The 18,748-nt window shown below is 42.9% G+C and overlaps 1 long non-coding RNA gene across 1 annotated transcript; it reads left to right on the forward strand.

The window, feature by feature from the left end:
- Nucleotides 14,564–16,017, forward strand: LOC109832433. The gene is made up of 3 exons (XR_002244768.1): nucleotides 14,564–14,587; nucleotides 14,675–14,757; nucleotides 15,935–16,017. It is a non-coding gene; the product is annotated as an uncharacterized LOC109832433 (long non-coding RNA).

The following is an 18,748-nucleotide window of genomic DNA, read 5'->3' on the forward strand; positions in this document are numbered from 1 at the left end:
GTAACCACCTCCTTAATTCGCTCCTAAGTGGGGCTAATGGGATGTAACCGCCCCTTAAATCACTCCTGAGTGGAGTTGTGATCCCCTCAGATCGTGGGAAACGGTTTTGAAACCGTTCAACTCGTGTTTGAACGAGTCAAACGCAGGCCCGTGTTCTGATGCGAATTCTGCGTTCAAACGCAGTGTTTGGAAGCTTGAACGCATCGTCTGGAAGCTCGGACGCAACAATTAGAAGCTGCGTTTGCAGTGTTGGAATCTACGCCTGAGCTGCGTTTACGGCCGAACATGAGCTGCGTTTGCGGCTGAACATGAGCTGCGTTGGTGGCCGAATCTGAGCTGCGTTTGCAGCTTTTGGAGCTGCGTTTGCAGCTTTCTTCCATCAGTTGTCGTGAAGGTCGTCAGATTGTAACCTTTAGCGATCTACGTGAAAGTCTTCAAATTGTAACCTTCTGGAAGTCGTCAGAGTGTAACTTCCATCATCGGTGTTTTGATGGGGATCAGCTATCTATTGTGATTTTTAGACAGCCTACAGTTTGTTCCTCAACTGAGGAAGAACATCATTTCACTTGGGGTATTAGAAGCAGCAGGCTATAGGGTGACCTTGGCGGATTCTCGCTTGAAGGTCACATCGGGGTCCATAATTGTGATGAAGGGTGTCAGGAGGAGTAACTTGTATTATCTGCTCGGGAGCACGATGATTGATAGAGCGCTGACGACTTCTTTGGCTAGACTGTGGCATTGTTTGGTGCTGGGATATATTATTGGTTATGCCGTGCACAGATTATTAATGAGTGCTATGACCTACAGATTAAAGTCCTGTGAGCACATTGGGATGAGCGAGGAGACCGAGGTGGAGTTCAGTACTTCTATCCACTGATCGAGGGGTCTTATTGGAGGTGTTCAGTCAGGCATTGGGGGGCCTTCCATGTATGCATCATTGGGAGGTAATCGTTATTTTGTTTCCTATGTTGGGGATTGTTCTAGGCATTTATGGGTTGCAACCAAGTCCCGTTGGTATGAAGCCCTAGTAGTCCATAACAGTTAGAGGAGGTGTATTGGCAGAAAGGTTACCCGTCGTACTAGTTTTAGTAGGGGTTCTTTCTTACATTGGTGCCGAGCTCATGGCAGTTGAAGATACTTCAGAGGGGAGGAGACAGTGGGGTGACATGATGAGATGGTGGATTTAGTGGGCCGTTTTTTTCTGGAGGAGGATCAGCGTTGGTTGTCGAGCAGTGGATTTGGTATTCGTGCTTCGACACGATTAGGCTATCTTATGAGGTTGCCGACTGCTGCGTGTAGAGTTGTTAGATCTAGTGGAGCTGCTTCAGATTTTGGTCGGCGTCAGATATTTGGCTACCCAGTACTTGGTCACATCGTTGATGTGAGATTGGACCCGATTGCGCATTTGGGATTCAGGAGTTCATTCGGCTATCAGTTGGGAGCTTCTGAGTTTGGTCTGAGCAGGTTTGTCACTTTGGACTCTTGGTAGGTAGAGAGTATTGATCAGATCAGAGGGATACCGCAACGGGTGGAGAGTGATACTACTCCACATCGGGTGGAGCTTATTCCACATACTCCAGGTCATTTTGTATTAGTTGGGATTCCGACTGAGGTAACACAGTTTGGGGATCAGATTGTTCATGATGCAGATGACGAGTTGGTAGATCCGTGTGCAGCTGGTGGATATAGCTTGGATATGGCCATCGGTTCACCTCAGGTGGAGGTGTTTGGATTGTTTCAGTATGGGGCCGTTGGTGATGCTATCAGTCGCGCATTTGATGTTGGTATTGGTGAAGAGTTGAAGACTCTTCTTTTGCATTGAGGGCCTTTGGAGGCTATTGGGTGAACTACGTGAATGCTTGATTCCTTGAAGAGGATACGTAGACAGTTAGTTATGATGCAGCCGATTTGGTGAGTAGACACAGTTGTTTTGGGGTGAGTGTTCACACTCCCGTTTGGGTCTCGACATGTTGTGGATGGGGTCCGTTGTCATGAGTCCGTTGCCATGGCGTACTGGATGCAACAAGCGAGGCATTGGTTTGGTTGGTGTCGGCTCAGTTTGGAAGAATCTTCGCCGAGGTGGAGATTTGTAGAGATGGAGCTCAGAAGGCTCAGAACAGGCAGTTGATAGGTTGGCGGTCGACCGTGGTGGTCGACTGCGTTCGTGCACAGAGCTTTCTATGCGTCTGGATCAGCGACGGTCGACCGCAGGAGTTTCTGTTTTTCGTGGCGGTCGAGAGGGTTTTCTTTGGGCTTCTATTCTAGGAGCAATTGGTGAGATCAAGAGTTGATTTGTTGAGGGTTTATGAGAGATTTGTAACCCTAGTTGTATCCCCTTGATTTCTAATAGTGAAAACTCCCCCCTCCTTGCCCCGTGGACGTAGGCATCTCGCCGAACCACGTAAAATCTGATGTTGATTGTGTTTGTGCTCTTGTTGGTGTGTTGGTTTATCTCTTTCGGCTATTTGGTTGGATCTTGACATAGAGGTTTCCCCCCAACAGTTGGGTGTTACATTATCGATGGCCTATAGGGAACCATCGACGGACTACAGGAACCATCTAATGATTTTTTCGAGAGATAAACAATGCCATCGATGGTTGAGCTCTGCAACTGATGGTCGGGTTTATCCATTGATGGTGACGATGTATTTTAGCAGATTTGATGTTTTGATCTCAGCCGCTCGTTGTTTTCACTTCATATTCAAGCTAGATTAATTGATTGTTGGGACTAACTATGGCTAGATGTTACTTATTTTGGAAAATTAGGTTAGACGACTAATTTCAGGTAGATTTTAGGACGCAGTCATGTAAGCCTACTTAAACGGGTTAATGATTCAGGAGAACTCTTTGTATAGTTAAAAAGCCCTTTCGCAAGAAGAGAGAGTGGACGTAGGATTGTTATCTAAACCACTATAATATCTTGTGTGTTTCTGGTTAGTAGCTATTTGTGTTTGATTATTATGGATCACTTTATGTTTATCTTCTTTGTTGCATATTCTATGTTTTAACGAAAAACTATAGCAACCTTACTCAATCCCCTCCTCCCCTCACCCCACAAAAACACACACAATCCCCAACAAAAAAAAGCTTGCGTCTCAAATACAACACGATTATCATGTTCGAGAGCTCCATATGATTCAGTTGCCTGTTTGGATGTCAAATATCTCACACCTTGGATAGTGAGCGAGTCTTCAAATGATACAGGCCCTTTTACAGGTACCTAGTAAAATTGCTTTCTCCGTACAAAAAGGTCTAGCATAAATCAAGCCATAATTTGAAATCTTTGTAAATCCACAAAAATAAAAGAATTTTTAGAATGCATTAGATATTACCAAAAAATTTCATTAATATTCACGGTGCAATTGTTGTGAAAAAAAAGGAAAGACAATCTAGATGTGTGAAGGAAACATTATACAATTCATTTCTTTTCTCCATTAATTTCATAAAAGGAAAGACAATCTAGATGTGTGAAGGAAACATTATACAATTCATTTCTTTTCTCCATTAATTTCACATTCAAATAACCTTAGCCATCACCTCCAGGAAACATTATACAATTCATTTCTTTTCTCCATTAATTTCACATTCAAATAACCTTAGCCATCACCTCCTAAAATTGTAAAGTAATTATGTTAATGATGTAGGTGACTCTTCTCAGGCTCTTGTCCACAAGAGAGAGGTGAAGAACAATAAGAAGAGAGTGAGTTTTTCTGAAGCTACTGAGATACTTGGAGATTTTTTGCCGAGGGAGGATATGTCAGGTGTTAGTCTAAGTGTGTAGACCCAAAACTGCAATCGAAAAGACGAAGAAAACAGTCAGAAGACTGTGCGGTCGACCGCAGTGGCAGAGCCGGTCGACCGCGTGCACTGCAGGAGACTGAGAAGAAGTTTTCGCTCTGGTCGGTCGACCGGCGTGGCCGCTGCGGTCGACCGCAAATGTGCACAGGACCCTGTAAACAGATTTTTCTCTGGCCGGTCGACCGGCCTTGGCACGGCGGTCGACCGCGAATCGCCCAGACAGTTTCCTGATCTGTTTAGGAATCTGTTTCAACCAGGATTCTATATATACCCCAAACGATTTTAGGGTTTAGAGGACATCAAAAAAAGAGCTTTTTGGCTGCAAAGAGAGAGAGAATCTCAGAGAGATTTACCCCTTGTTTGAGAGCTTGTATTTTCTTCTTCAATTAATAAAAAGATTGTGTGGTGTGGCTCCCGAGGACGTAGGCACATTGCCGAACCTCGTTAAATCCGTGTGTTCATCTCCCTTACTGTTTTTACAAGTTAGATCTTTATTTGTGATTTTATTCCTACTTTCCTACTTTCAACACAAGGTCCGGAAGGGCAAGGGTTCGATTGATTGTTTCGAATCCCCAACAACTGGTATCAGAGCTTCGTTCAGTAATTTGTGTGAAAGCCATGGCAGAGGAAAGCAAATCAAAGATTGAGAAGTTCGACGGATCGGATTTCGCCTACTGGAAGTCGCAGATGGAGGACTATCTGTAACAGAAGGACTTGTATCGCCCGCTTCTGGGCCAGGGAAAGAAGACGACGGAGTCAGATGGTGATTGGGAGGTATTGGATAGGAAGGCTCTAGGGCAAATCCGGTTGTCGCTCGCCAAATCAGTAGCCCACAATATTCTGAAGGAGAAGACGACGGTGGGGCTTATGGAAGCGCTCGCGAAGATGTACGAGCAACCGTCGGCAGCAAACAAGGTGCATCTAGTCAAAACTCTTTTCAACCTCAAGATGGCAGAAGGACGGTCCTTCACGATGCACCTCAGTGAGTTCAACACGATTGTTGATCAACTTATCTCCGTGGACATCACGTTCGATGACGAAGTGCAGGCCCTTCTACTACTATCGCAGTTGCCGGATAGTTGGGCAGGTTGTGTGACGGCAATTAGCAACTCGGCGGGAAAAGAGAAGTTGAAGCTGAATGAGGTAGTTAGCATGATTCTATCCGAGGAGGTTAGAAGGAAATCGTCCGAATCAGAAGGTTCAGGTTCAGCCCTAAGTTTCGAGCAGAGAGGCAGAAGCCAGAAGAAAGGAAACCAGAACAGGAATCGGTCAAAATCAGTGAAGAAGAGGCCGAACTCGAAGGTTAGGTCTATCAAAGGGAAGTGTTGGAACTGCGGCCAGGAGGGCCATATGTCTTCGGTCTGTAAAGCACCAAAGAAGGATGCGGGTGAGCAGGAGGCTCATATCGTGCAGGATGCCTTGATCCTTGCTATGGATAGCGATTCTGATTCTTGGGTCATCGACTCAGGAGCTTCTTTCCACGCCACTGCAAATAGGAAACTACTTCAGAACTATGTAGCAGGGGACTTTGGTAAAGTATACTTGGGGGATAATGAACCTTGCAATATTGTTGGAAAGGGCGACGTTCAGATACAGATAAAGGGCTCTAAGTGGAACTTGAAGAACGTGAGACACGTGCCGAAGCTGAAGAGGAATCTTGTTTCGGTGGGACAGCTTGGAGCAGAAGGCTACGTTTCGACATTCACCGGGGATTCGTGGAGGATCTCCAACGGTACGATGGCAAAACGAGAACTCTCTACCTCACTTCACATGCGAGTGACACCCTCGCAATTGCAGCTGGCAAGGAGAGTACAGATCTGTGGCACAATAGGCTGGGGCACATGAGCGAGAAAGGGATGAAAATTCTACCGGTGCATACGGCAGCATACCTTATTAATCACGGGCCATCAGTTCCATTAGATTTTGGGATTCCAGAGGAGGTTTGGAGTGGAAAGAAGATAAATCTCTCACACTTGCGGGTATTTGGTTGCGTGGCTTATGTTCATATCAGTGACCATGTCAGGGACAAGCTAGAAGCTAAGTCACAGAAGTGCACATTCATTGGATACGGCATTGATGAGTTCGGGTATCGCCTTTGGGATGAGAAGAACAGGAAGATCATCAGGAGCCGGGATGTGATATTCAATGAGGAGGTGATGTACAAGGACAGGGACAATGCCAAGGATAGCCAAAGCAGTGGGAGCAGCACTACGGATACAGGTGGATCCGAGTACATGGATTTGGAGGAACTTCCAGATGGGGGCGACGATGTCAGTTCTGACCGTAGAACGGAGGAGACTACAGGTGCAGAAGCTACTACCCAGGGCGTGGAGCCTAGGAGGTCATCTAGGGTACCCAAACCAAATCCCAAATACCTCTCGTCACTTGATTATCTACTCTTAACAGATAGCGGAGAGCCGGAGTGTTATGAAGAGGCAGTGCAAGTGAGTGAATCTCAGCAGTGGGAGCATGCGATGCAGGAGGAGATGGATTCTCTACTCACTAATGAGACATGGGAGTTAGCCCAGCTACCTGCACAGAAGAAAGCCTTGCACAATAAATGGGTCTACCGGGTCAAGCAGGAGAGTGATGGAAGCAAGAGATTCAAGGCCAGATTAGTAGTGAAAGGGTTTCAACAGCGGGAAGGAGTGGACTACACGGAGATATTTTCCCCTGTTGTGAAACTCACAACCATCAGAGTGGTGTTGAGTTTGGTAGCTGCAGAAGACCTCTTCCTTGAGCAGTTAGATGTGAAGACTGCCTTTCTTCATGGTGACTTGGATGAAGAAATCTACATGAAGCAGCCTGTTGGCTTCATTGAAGAAGGAAAGGAAGAGATGGTGTGCAAGCTCAAGAAGAGCTTATATGGTTTGAAACAGGCTCCGAGACAGTGGTATAAGAAGTTTGATAACTTCATGCAGAACAATGGCTACAGAAGATGCAATTCGGATCATTGCTGTTATTTCAAAAGGTTCGAGTCCAGCTTCATTATTTTGTTATTATATGTTGATGACATGTTGGTAGCAGGACCGTGTTTAGAAGAGATAAACAGTTTGAAGAGGCAGCTAGCAAAGGAATTTGCAATGAAGGATCTGGGTGCAGCGAAGCAGATTCTAGGGATGCGAATCAGTAGGGATGAAGCTGAAGGGACATTGAGTTTGAGCCAAGCTGAATACATTGAGAAGGTACTTCAGAGGTTCAACATGCAGAATGCTAAAGTTGTTAGCACACCCCTTGGAAGTCAGTTCAAGTTATCTGAGGAGCAATCGCCTAAGACAGATGCAGATAGAGAGCATATGAGCAGGGTGCCATATTCTTCAGCCATTGGGAGTCTCATGTACGCGATGGTTTGCACGAGGCCGGACATCGCCCATGCAGTGGGAGTTGTGAGCAGATTTGCAAGCAATCCAGGGAAGCAGCATTGGGAGGCCGTGAAGTGGATAATGCGGTACTTGAGGGGAACAACGAACAAGCCACTATGTTTCAGGAGGAAGGAGTTGGTGCTGCAGGGATACGTGGATGCGGACTTCGCCGGTGATCATGATACGAGGCGAAGCACCACGGGGTATGTTTATACCTTAGCGTCGACAGCAGTGAGCTGGGTCTCACGTCTGCAGAAGATTGTGACTTTGTCTACAACCGAGGCTGAGTATGTCGCAGTGACTGAAGCAAGCAAGGAGATGATCTGGTTGAACGGGTGCTTGGAAGAGTTGGATCTGAAGCAAGGGAGAGGAGTTCTTTATTGTGATAGCCAGAGCGCTATACATCTTGCCAAGAATCCAGTATATCATGCCAGAACGAAGCACATCGACGTTAAATACCATTTTATACGCTCGCTGATCGAGGACGGAAAGTTGCATTTAATGAAGATTTTGGGGAGTCAAAATCCGGCGGACATGTTAACGAAGGCAGTCACTATTGAGAAACTGGAGTTGTGCGCAACTTCAGTTGGCCTTCACGAGTAGAAGACGAAGGCGGAGCCACACTACGAGGATCGGCGAGATCGCCGGGATTTTGTTGATTGAAGGAAGAATTTTTTCGGGGGAAAAGATACATGCGAAGAAGGGGAGAGTTCGGGTGAGCTCATTGATGGCGCTTTGGTCTCCAAGTGGGAGATTGTTAGTCTAAGTGTGTAGACCCAAAGCTGCAAATCGAAAAGACGAAGAAAACAGTCAGAAGACTGTGCGGTCGACCGCAGTGGCAGAGCCGATCGACCGCGTGCACTGCAGGAGACTGAGAAGAAGTTTTCGCTCTGGTCGGTCGACCGGCGTGGCCGCTGCGGTCGACCGCAAATGTGCACAGGACCCTGTAAACAGATTTTTCTCTGGCCGGTCGACCGGCCTTGGCACGGCGGTCAACCGCGAATCACCCAGACAGTTTCCTGATCTGTTTAGGAATCTGTTTCAACCAGGATTCTATATATACCCCAAACGATTTTAGGGTTTAGAGGACATCAAAAAAAGAGCTTTTTGGCTGCAAAGAGAGAGAGAATCTCAGAGAGATTTACCCCTTCTTTGAGAGCTTGTATTTTCTTCTTCAATTAATAAAAAGATTGTGTGGTGTGGCTCCCGAGGACGTAGGCACGTTGCCGAACCTCGTTAAATCCGTGTGTTCATCTCCCTTACTGTTTTTACAAGTTAGATCTTTATTTGTGGTTTTATTCCTACTTTCCTACTTTCAACACAAGGTCCGGAAGGGCAAGGATTCGATTGATTGTTTCGAATCCCCAACATCAGGTACCGACTCAAAATCCTAGCTGGATCCGGATTGGAAGGCTAGACCCAGTTTGACAGAGAGAGTAACCAGGTTCAAGGGTATTATGAGAGAGAGGGTTTGACAGTCTTTGTTCGCTAGAAGATTATAATTTGGAGGTGATTGTGGATTGTTTTAATCCTGTGATTCCTTCTTATTGAGGTTTTTCCACATTAAATCATGTGTAAGATTCTATTTGCTTCGTTTGGTAGTTTTCAGGGTTTTTGTGTGATCTAAAAATCCCAGCAGAACCAAATTCTAATTCAAAATCTTGAGGTAAATAAAACACAAGAAAGAGAATGAGAGTATTTTTATCTAAACATGGTTAATAAATGTATCATGTTATGTCATTAGCTGATGGATGTTAACAAATAACTTATTATTGTAATTTGAAAAGGAAAAAAGATTTACTAATTACATTTTATAATGTTCTGACTCTCATGATTATTTCATGAGAATTTTATAAAAATTCACCTCAGGTCCTTATCAATATTATGCAATCAAATAAAATGTATCTCAAATTTAAATGACATTAATTGGAACATTTTATTATGCATGTACGCAAACTTATCCTTCCTCAGCTCTCTGGCAACAAATTAAAGTTTGAAACTCATTCAATTTTTAGGTTCAACTCTTTGAGTGGCCCTTGGAATATCTTCTCCCTCCGCGGTCTGAGTACAAAAGAAAATAAGAAATAATCAAAATTCAAAAATCAAAGGCAAAAATAAAATAGATAATAAATAAGTTAAAGTAAAAGAATAGAGATATGATTAGTTCTGCTATAAACATTTTATAGAATGACGGGGAAAACCTTTTCGGTGAATTCTTTGTGTATGATACACTTCCCCAAACAAATTCCCGCGCAATCGAGTGCGGGATATTTTTTGTAGCAATCTAGATAACATGCTTTATAGCAAGAACCAAAGCTAGCAGAGCTCGGTGCAAATAGCGAGAAGATGATGATTGTGACGATTAATGTTGCCTTTATTTGCTTCGCGGCCTCCATAATATTTCTACTAAAAATTTTCACAACCTGAAATCTGATGCTTGGAGAGTAGCTAGAATGCATGAAGCTAATTTATAGGTGAATGGGGAGACTGATCATTTTTATTTTAGTGTATCATTGAATATATGCATGCTCTAATATGTAATTATGGAATAAAATATGTATTAGATTCTCTATATATGCTTATTATACACTATCCATATAGTTGTAGTTCATTCCATTTATAGTGTCATGTCCCATAATTTTCTATAAAACTAGGATTTTATGCACGTGATTAAATATTATGATTAAGTATTTTTGACTTATTCCTTTACTAAAATTTGTTTCTCAGTTCCACTTTGATTGTTTTTTTCACTTATGTTTTCAAACTTTACTATTGTGATTATTATTTTTTAATGTTTGTTTGAATGAGCTACACCAAATTTAAAATTTTTATGTAATAATTGAATTGACAAGAAATAACTATAATCTAAAGCTAATTTGAATTTTCTCGTTATTTAGATCGGCATAAAACCAAACTTGACTTAAGAAGGTATAATGTTATAAAAGTGAAAAACACTTGAAAAGATAATGTTATAAAATAAGGATGAATAATTAAATCCAATAAGACAAGATAATTAATTAAAAGTGGGCTAGAATGAAACTAAAGAGAATATAAATTTTGTTGCTAATCAATGATAGACTTTAGAAAAAAATTATAAAATAAATATTAATGCTAACTCTAGTACACTTTTATATGATAAAAGCATCTACATAACCATATAAAATTAAAAGAGTTCATAAAAATAACTTCTAAAGATTCCTGATTTTACTTAAAAAATTAAGCTATTTTTAAAAATATTAAATAATTTAAATTTATGTTGTATTTATAAAGAACCTTGATGGAGATGCTTTTATTTTAGCAGCTTGTTCTGAATGAGCCATGCATATTAGCTTTAAAGTGTAATATTTTTTTTATCGTGTTATATGGATGTTTGCTTGGTTTGCTTATCTATCTCTTATTTCTTCAATAAGTTGATATATTATTAACACAATTTACGATGACATACATATCTTTCATACAAATTTGAGACAAGTATAAGATGAAATTTATATTTAATGGCATTTAATAAGAATTTTAGTTGTAAAATATGTTACCTTCATATTTAAAGATCTTGAAATCTAACAGTACTATTACATGCTTATCTTTGATCATGTTCTTAAAAATTGATCTTTCGTTGGTAGTCATATCCCCAAATAAGGATACTTCCAGAGTCGTGCCACTATATAGAGAAAAGAAAAATATCAATTTTAATTTTTTTACTTACACTAAGGTAACTAAGTATCATGTGCATATTTTTTGTCCATTATAGTGATTTTTCTCATCTTATCTAGTTTATTATATCTCGCAATATAGTTGATCAATGGCTTCACTTTAGTTTCTATTACAAGATTATTTATATGAAATTATATATTAAGTTTATGATTCCTTCAGTATTTTTAGAATAAAGTATGAAAATTTATAAGTACTTACTAATTTTTCTTGTACTCTTTATGAATAATGTGTTTTTAATTAGGATATAATTGTTCAATATGTTCTTCAAGGAGAACTAAGTTAGTGCTTTTTTGCTCGATATGTTTTTTATCAATGTCAATTCAGGTGATTCATGAATGTTTCTGAATTTTGAGTTTATTTCATTCACTTCTCAATTTGAAACGAAAACAACTTAGTTCTTTTAAAGGATATCTCTAAACTTTCTGATAGTTTCTCCATAAATAACTCCTTTTACTTTATAAATAAATATTATCAATATTAGAGATAAATGTTTATACATTATAATCAATTAATGCTAACCTATTGTTTTCGTCGGAAGTTACCTTCATTACTGATTTCATTATAACTTTAGTCGTTTACAAAGAATTCAAATAACAAAAATAAAAATTATAACTTTCTTGAAAATAAACACAAGATCCGTTTATCGGCTCTTGCTTACGTGGGTTCTTCGCCGGTGCCCGGGTTTATCCGTGGATGACCGCGAATCAGATTCGGTTGTCAGAAAATTAGGCAGAGCTCCTACCTCACCAAGGAGGTATTCGCTTGAAGCGCTGAAATCGACTAAGCAAAATCAATAGCTCTTCTCGAGATTAAGACAAAGCCTAATCTCAAGGAACGAACGTACGGGCTTCAGATCCTTCGAATGGTTTCTTCTTTGTGCCGAAGTTCATCGGGATCTCGTTTGCCTTTGCTGAAATTTCGTGCTCCTTGACTCTTCAATCCAGCAGCACCTTGTCCTCTTGAAAAATTCCAGATCTTGAAAATGGAGGCCTTGAGCTGATATTTATAGGCCTTGGGTGCGGATATTTGGATGAGAACAAGTGATTTGGCTCTATCTTCAGTTAACAATAGCCTAACCACATTTGGGGATGATATCAAGTCAGTTAGGAACCCTTGAAATAGATAAATCCTCCGAAAAACCGCTTTAAAACCGTCAAAATGTGTATTGGGCCTCGAACTGCGCGACGGACAAATCCGACCCGCGCTTGCGCGGGTCGGTCTGTTCCGTTCCGCGCTAGCACGGGTTCGTCACCTCTGACGGTTTTCGTTCTAGGACTTGTTCTTTTTAACCGTTTCATGTATTTGAGAAATTTGTTGATTTGTACGCTTTGTTACGGGACTGACCGTCGAATGCGCGTTGGTTTATGTACGTGTGTTGATTGATGTGCGCTTGTTGATTTGACGTGCGCGCGTTCACCGACGCGCACATGTTGATTTGACGTGCGGACGCGCACGGGCTGATTGGCGTGTGCACGTTGACTGACGCATGCAAGCTGATTGACGTGTGCGCTCGAGATCATTTGACGTGCGCGCGCTGACCAAAGCGCACGAGATGATTTGACGCACGCGCTCTGACCGATGCATACGAGCTGTTTGACGTGCGCGTGTTGATTGATGCGCGCATGTTGATTTGACGTGCGCGCGTTCACCGACACACATAGGTTGATTTGACGTACAGACGCGCACGGGCTGATTGGCGTGCGCGTGTTGACTGATGCGCGCGAGCTGATTGACGTGTGCACACGAGATCATTTGACGTGCGCGCGCTAACTGACGCGCACGACATGATTTGAAGTGCGCGTGCTGACCGATGCGTACGAGCTGTTTGATGTGCGCGCGTTGACCGACGCACACAAGCTGGTTGACGTGTGTGCATTGTCCGACGTGCACGAGATGATTTGACGTGTGCGTGCTGACCAAGGCGCACGAGCTGTTTGACGTGCGTGCGTTGACGGACGCGCACAAGCTTGATTGACGTGTGCGTTTTGACCGACACGCACTGCCTGATTGAGGTGCGCGCGTTGACCGACGCACACGAGCTGATTAGCGTGAACGCATTGACCGACACGCACGGGCTGATTGACGTGAGCGCTGACCGACGTGCACGAGATGATTTGACGTGCGCGCGTTGACGGACGCGCACGAGCTAATTGGGTGAATCTTCTTGACTCGCCCACTCATTGCTTCGAGTTGCGTACGAGAAGTTATAGGTAATTTTAGACCCCTACAGATACACCCTCCAAAGTGTTTCAGCCTCATTCTTTTATAGAGGAGTCTGAAATACTTTGGATATAATTGGCCCCCACCTTCAATCGGTGTCAAAAGGACCTACAATTAACTCCAGTTCTTGACTTCTCCGCATATCAGCTAATTCAATATTTTGTCAAATGACTAAAATTCTTTCGGTACTGCATTTATCGTCTGACCGTTGTCGAAGTCTCGAACCAAAATTCGTAAGTTGATTTTGGCTTGTGTCATTTAGTTGACTTTGGACTGATTATATGTGCCGCCATACATCGTATCGATCGGCGTTGACCTTAGGGTTTCGTATCGATCGGCATTGACCTTAGGGTTTCGCATCGATCGGCATTGACTCTCATTGCAATGCGTTGACCGGTGTTGACCTAGGGCTACGCGTTGACCGGCGTTGACCGGCGTTGACCTTAGGATTTCGTATCGATCGGTGTTGACTCTCATCGTAACCCGTTGACCGGCGTTGACCTAGGGCTATGCGTTAACCTGAGGAGAACTTGTTTATACCCGTGTACTCTTGGGAGTTTCAGGAATCAGTTTAACCTCGTGTACCCGTCGGAGGTTGCAGGGTTATCCTTAAGAATTATTATATATATAATATTCTCTAGTAACTTCCCGTCAAAATGAGGAAAAGTTTAGACTCATATACCCATTGGAGTGTTCGTGGGTTTCGAATATCTCGAATATGAGAATAAACGCTGTGAGATTAATTGGGAATATGAAAGTGGGTCCCGAACATTCCGTGGATGAGCGAAATTGCCGCGAAGCCATCCGAAAATTTAAATTTAGGTCCCGAATATTCTGAAAATAGGCTGAAATGCTGAGAAACCACCCAAAAATTTAAAATTGGGTCCCGAATATTCTAGATATGAGCGAAATGCCGTGAAGCCAAAAATTTAAAATTGGGTCCCAAATATTCTGAAAATGAGCGAAATGCCGCGAAATCACCTAAAAATAAGAAATTGGGTCCCGAATATCCTGAACATGAGTGAAATGCCGTGAAATCCCCTAAAAATATAAAATTGAACTCCGAACATTCCGAAAATAGGAGAAATCAGGCAAGAATACAACGAAAACGACCGAGGTGAGTCTGACACGCGTTCACACGGGTCAGATGGATCCGACCCGCGTGAGCGCGGGTCGGATTAATCTGACCCGCGCGCACATGGGTCGGACACAAATCCGACCCGCGAAACACGGCTCGGGTGCCTGTGTAAAGGGGAGTAAAACCCCTTCTTCTCTTCTTCTTCCATCTATTTCTTCTCAACTTTGGTTTTTTTTCTTCCTTGCTCTAACCCTTCAAGAGTTCTTCTCCCTCAAGAGTTCCAAACGAATCAAAGCTCCCCCCCCAGCCCTTTTAATCTCTCATCAATTCCTTCCTCTCCTCTTCCGACTTGGATCCGAGCAAAGGGGGAAATTCGAGCTTTAGGGTTTCGGCGCTTGGTTTCGGATTTCGATTTCAGGTAAGAGCTAAGCCTTATGTTCTTGATTTTGGTAGCCCTCCTCCAATTGATTTGGTTTTCACTCTATTTTTCTTGATTTCTTGCTAGGGTCTCAACTCTTTCCTTTGTCTCAGATTCAAGTTTTGTTTTGTGGATTCCCTTAACTCAGATCACCCTCCTCACGAGTTCAGGTGAACCCACATCCATTGCTTCCATTTGATTTCTTTGTCCTGAACCCTAGTTCTTGGACTTGAAGGGAAAAACTCAAATGTGAGCTTTTGAGTCTCTTGAATGGTAGCCGAAATTTTGTTGAAGGTTAATTGGACTTGATTTTAGGTTGTGGTGACATTGACATGGCCGACCCCTTAGCTTTGTTACAATTGATCATCGAAACTTTGGGTTTTGATGATGATCCTTTCTGTTTGGTGATAACCGAAATTCTTTCACCTTTAACAACGCGTTTGCAATCCCCCCCCCCCCCCCCCTTTTTTTTTTTTGCTTGAGAACTTACTTCGGGGAATTAGTCTTGGCTTTTGAATAATAACCAAACTGTTATGATGGCAACTGAAAACCCTTAACTCGATTCTGTATATGAACCGAAACTTCGATTCTGTATATGAACTGAAACTTCTAAGTCGATTTTGAGAACTTAGTTTTCAATTATTGCTTCTAAGGGAATACCTGAAGCTTTGAATTTTGAAATTGGGCATGACTGAACCTTTGTATGCAAGAACTTTGTATATGGTTTGAACTCAAACTTGCACATAACCGAGCTCTTGTATATGATTGAATTCGTATGTAACTGAATTCTTGTATATGATTGAACTCGTGTATGCCTTGAATCCAAACTTGTATGTGGCCGAATGATTTGAATTCGAACATGGCGATTGGTTTGAATTTCTTTAGCTTCGAATCCTTGTCAACATTAAGCCCTTGAAATACTTGGTTGTATAGATAACTTTATATGATTTACTTCTTGTTCAACCCTTGTATGTATGATCATGACACTCAAATCAACACCCATGCTTCTAATTTCGGGTGATTCTGTGAATTTGTAAATCTTCATATTGACATGGTCGAGACCCTTAGTTTGGCTTTGTGACCTTCGACTTGATCTCGCCCTTGAATTTTCATGCTCGATTATGTGAGTGAGCTATGTAGGAGGCGCTTGATCTACTTGACTTGTATATTTGATTTTCCTCTCAGTTTAACTTCAATCGAGGATGCCATATAGGTTTAATTGGATCTTTCACTAGAAAATTCCATTTTGTGGAATTTCAGTCGAAGATTCATAATTTCCTTTTTTAAGCTTTGATATATATATACCCTGATTTTTTGCTCTAACTGAATTGCTGACCCTTATTACAGATTAGTCATGTCTACAAGGAAATCATGCCTCCCAAGGAGCCGCTCAGCTACTTAGTCGCCTGAGAGGGAGCATTTATCCTTCACTGGTAATCCTTCATAATTTTCTTGCTTATGAACTCAATTTTATTATATCATATTGTATATCGCATTCCCTCTCTGTCTTCCTTGGTGAGGCAGTGGGGAAGAGCTAGTATCCTCCTTTGTGGGGGTGGATGCTTCTATATTACATCCCTGCTCTATTCTCCTTAGTGAAGTAGTTGAGAAAAGCTGATATCCTCCTTTGTGGGGGTGGATGCTTATCGGATACGTTTTTCTTGGTCAAAACGCGTCTTAAGGCAATATGGGGTGATTTTCTGCCATATTACGTTCCGTACGATAGGGTACATCACCATGTTACTTGCCTAAAAATGTACGTTATCTTGTGAGTTCGTAATACTGCTAAAATCGTCTCGCTAATTATAAGGTGGTGACTCTATTTCACGGATTGGTGAAAAGAATTCAACCCCCTGTATTATATTGATATTTCTTCATAAACACGTTCGATAAACACGCCTTCTTCATTTTAGTTGAATACCCGACGACGCCATTTTCTTAATTCGAGATAGATGGCCATAGGAGTAGGTATTACACTGCCGTTGATAACCCGACATCGATCCCGCACACTTCTCAATTTGCCTTGGACCTCCCGGATGAATTCTCTAAGTTAATACGAGAGGGGGGTCATCGCATCATGCGCCAATTGATTACTAACACGTCGTTCCCTGAAGATACAGATCCTGAACATTCTTTAAGGAGACCGTATTACCTGTTTGGCGATTCCGTGACAGATCCAGACGTCGTAAATTCGAAGAGGAGCGGTGGCTACACCATGACGGTACAACTTGCTTATATCTTCCTCCGTTCCCTCGTCATCGTTCGCTAACAGAATTGCGGGGGCAAGCGGTGACGCGACAGATGTCGTGGACCCTGATGGAGGAGCATACCAATATCCCCTGTGGATACATCACCAGTCATTCACTCCCAGGTTCTAATAGCAGAAAACATATCACAGGATTACACCCGGACGTAATGGGATTGGAGCACCCGCCTAAAGGGGAGCTACCTATAATAGCTTGCACAGTTAGGAATTGCCTTGCTGAGCTAGGGCGAGAGCTGCCCATCGACAATTACAGGTGCTTTGGTTGGTCTCATTCTTTAGACAAATCATGGTGGGGCCGAATGACAGGTTATGTCCTTCATCGGCGGGATGCTGAACTGAAGTCGATAAGATTATACGAAGCTATTTGGGCCACCCAATATGGAATACTGGTGAACGCTCTCCACTTCATAGGATTGATAGAGCTGTACAACCCGGATACCAACACATTTCTTACTCGGAGCGGAGAATTGGGACTACCCGGGATTGATAGAGCTGTACAACCCGGATACCAACACATTTCTTACTCGGAGCGGAGAATTGGGACTACCCTTCCACGAGATGCACAAGGTCTCCGCGGAGCGGAGAATTGGGACTACCCTTCCACGAGATGCACAAGGTCTCCGGGCTGCAAATGGGAGATATGCTTTATCAGGAATATTTTTCCTCCAACCGGGAGCTATATCAATGGAAAACCCATAAGCTCGCTCGATACGACATGTTGTGGGAACACACGTGTCATTATCAGATTGCTTTAGCTGGCACTAATCCTGTTACGAGGAAGAAGTCTCCTCAAATAAGCTTGAAGCAATTCTCCTGTTATTTATTCAAGAATTTGGAGAAAACTGACGAAGCTGTTTGTGAACTGAAGCCGTTGACTCCTTTAGAGATCAACCAGTTGATTACAAAATGCGATGCCCAATCTTACACTATTGCCAGTGTCCAAGGAAAATTTTCCGTGGGGACTAAGTTCAAGACTTTCTTGTGGCACGTCCAGAAGCCCATTCATCCTATAACTTTATTGGTTGGTTATATAGCACTTTGGTTGAAGAAGTGTGTAGTGCCGTACCAGACCTCGGACGTTTTTCCGATAGAAGTGCTATTCCCTACTGTTCAGCTTGCTTATGGAAAGAGCCTATCTCTTTTGCTAGCAATGGTCGCCGGCATACACCGCAGGCTTCGTCAGGTGGTTACAGCTTTTACTCAAGCTGATGGGACCCCATCCGCGAAGATCCCCACGACGAAGGCCGAGCTCCCTTACACCTACCTGATAGGGTGGCTAGTTCTTCATTGTCCTGATCTGATGTCACCTCCTGCTATCTATCTACTCCTCTGATACAATTGTACAAGGGGTGTAAATGGTTGGCTCGGGACTTTTCAGGAATTCGGAGGAGTTTGCATATGCACAAGGGTTGGGTGATCAATCCATGCCTCCCTCGCTTTGCCGGCAAATATGGTGGGATGCTTACTGATATAGAAGCGTCTGGAACCGATCGAACTTGTCTCGATGTTGGGTGCTTCAGGTGGCTCATGAATATAAGGCTAGGCCATCTCCTTTTTTTGAGTAAAGGAGCGCTGCTATTTGGAGCGTTATCTGCCATGCCGGTTCGCCCGTCAAGTTGGATACGACCAGCTATACATTAGGAATCCGAACCAATGGTTTTACACTCGTGGCGGGCTAGTGGATGGTGCCCGAGCCTGGCTGTGGAATGTAACGGGCTGTACTAGCGTTTAATTTTGTCTCCCGAATACTAATCGCCGCTTAGAGCTCACATATCTATGTTGCAAATGGATCATGGCTGCTAACGGGCCCATCCCCTGAGGTCAATTGAGGATCTGATGGCTGAAGCTGCATCGCGTATCACTGTGAGGCTAGTTCGAGAAGATGTATTGGAACG

The sequence above is a fragment of the Asparagus officinalis genome, chromosome 3, assembly GCF_001876935.1.
Source record: "Asparagus officinalis chromosome 3, Aspof.V1, whole genome shotgun sequence".
In the NCBI taxonomy this organism is placed as follows: domain Eukaryota; kingdom Viridiplantae; phylum Streptophyta; class Magnoliopsida; order Asparagales; family Asparagaceae; genus Asparagus; species Asparagus officinalis.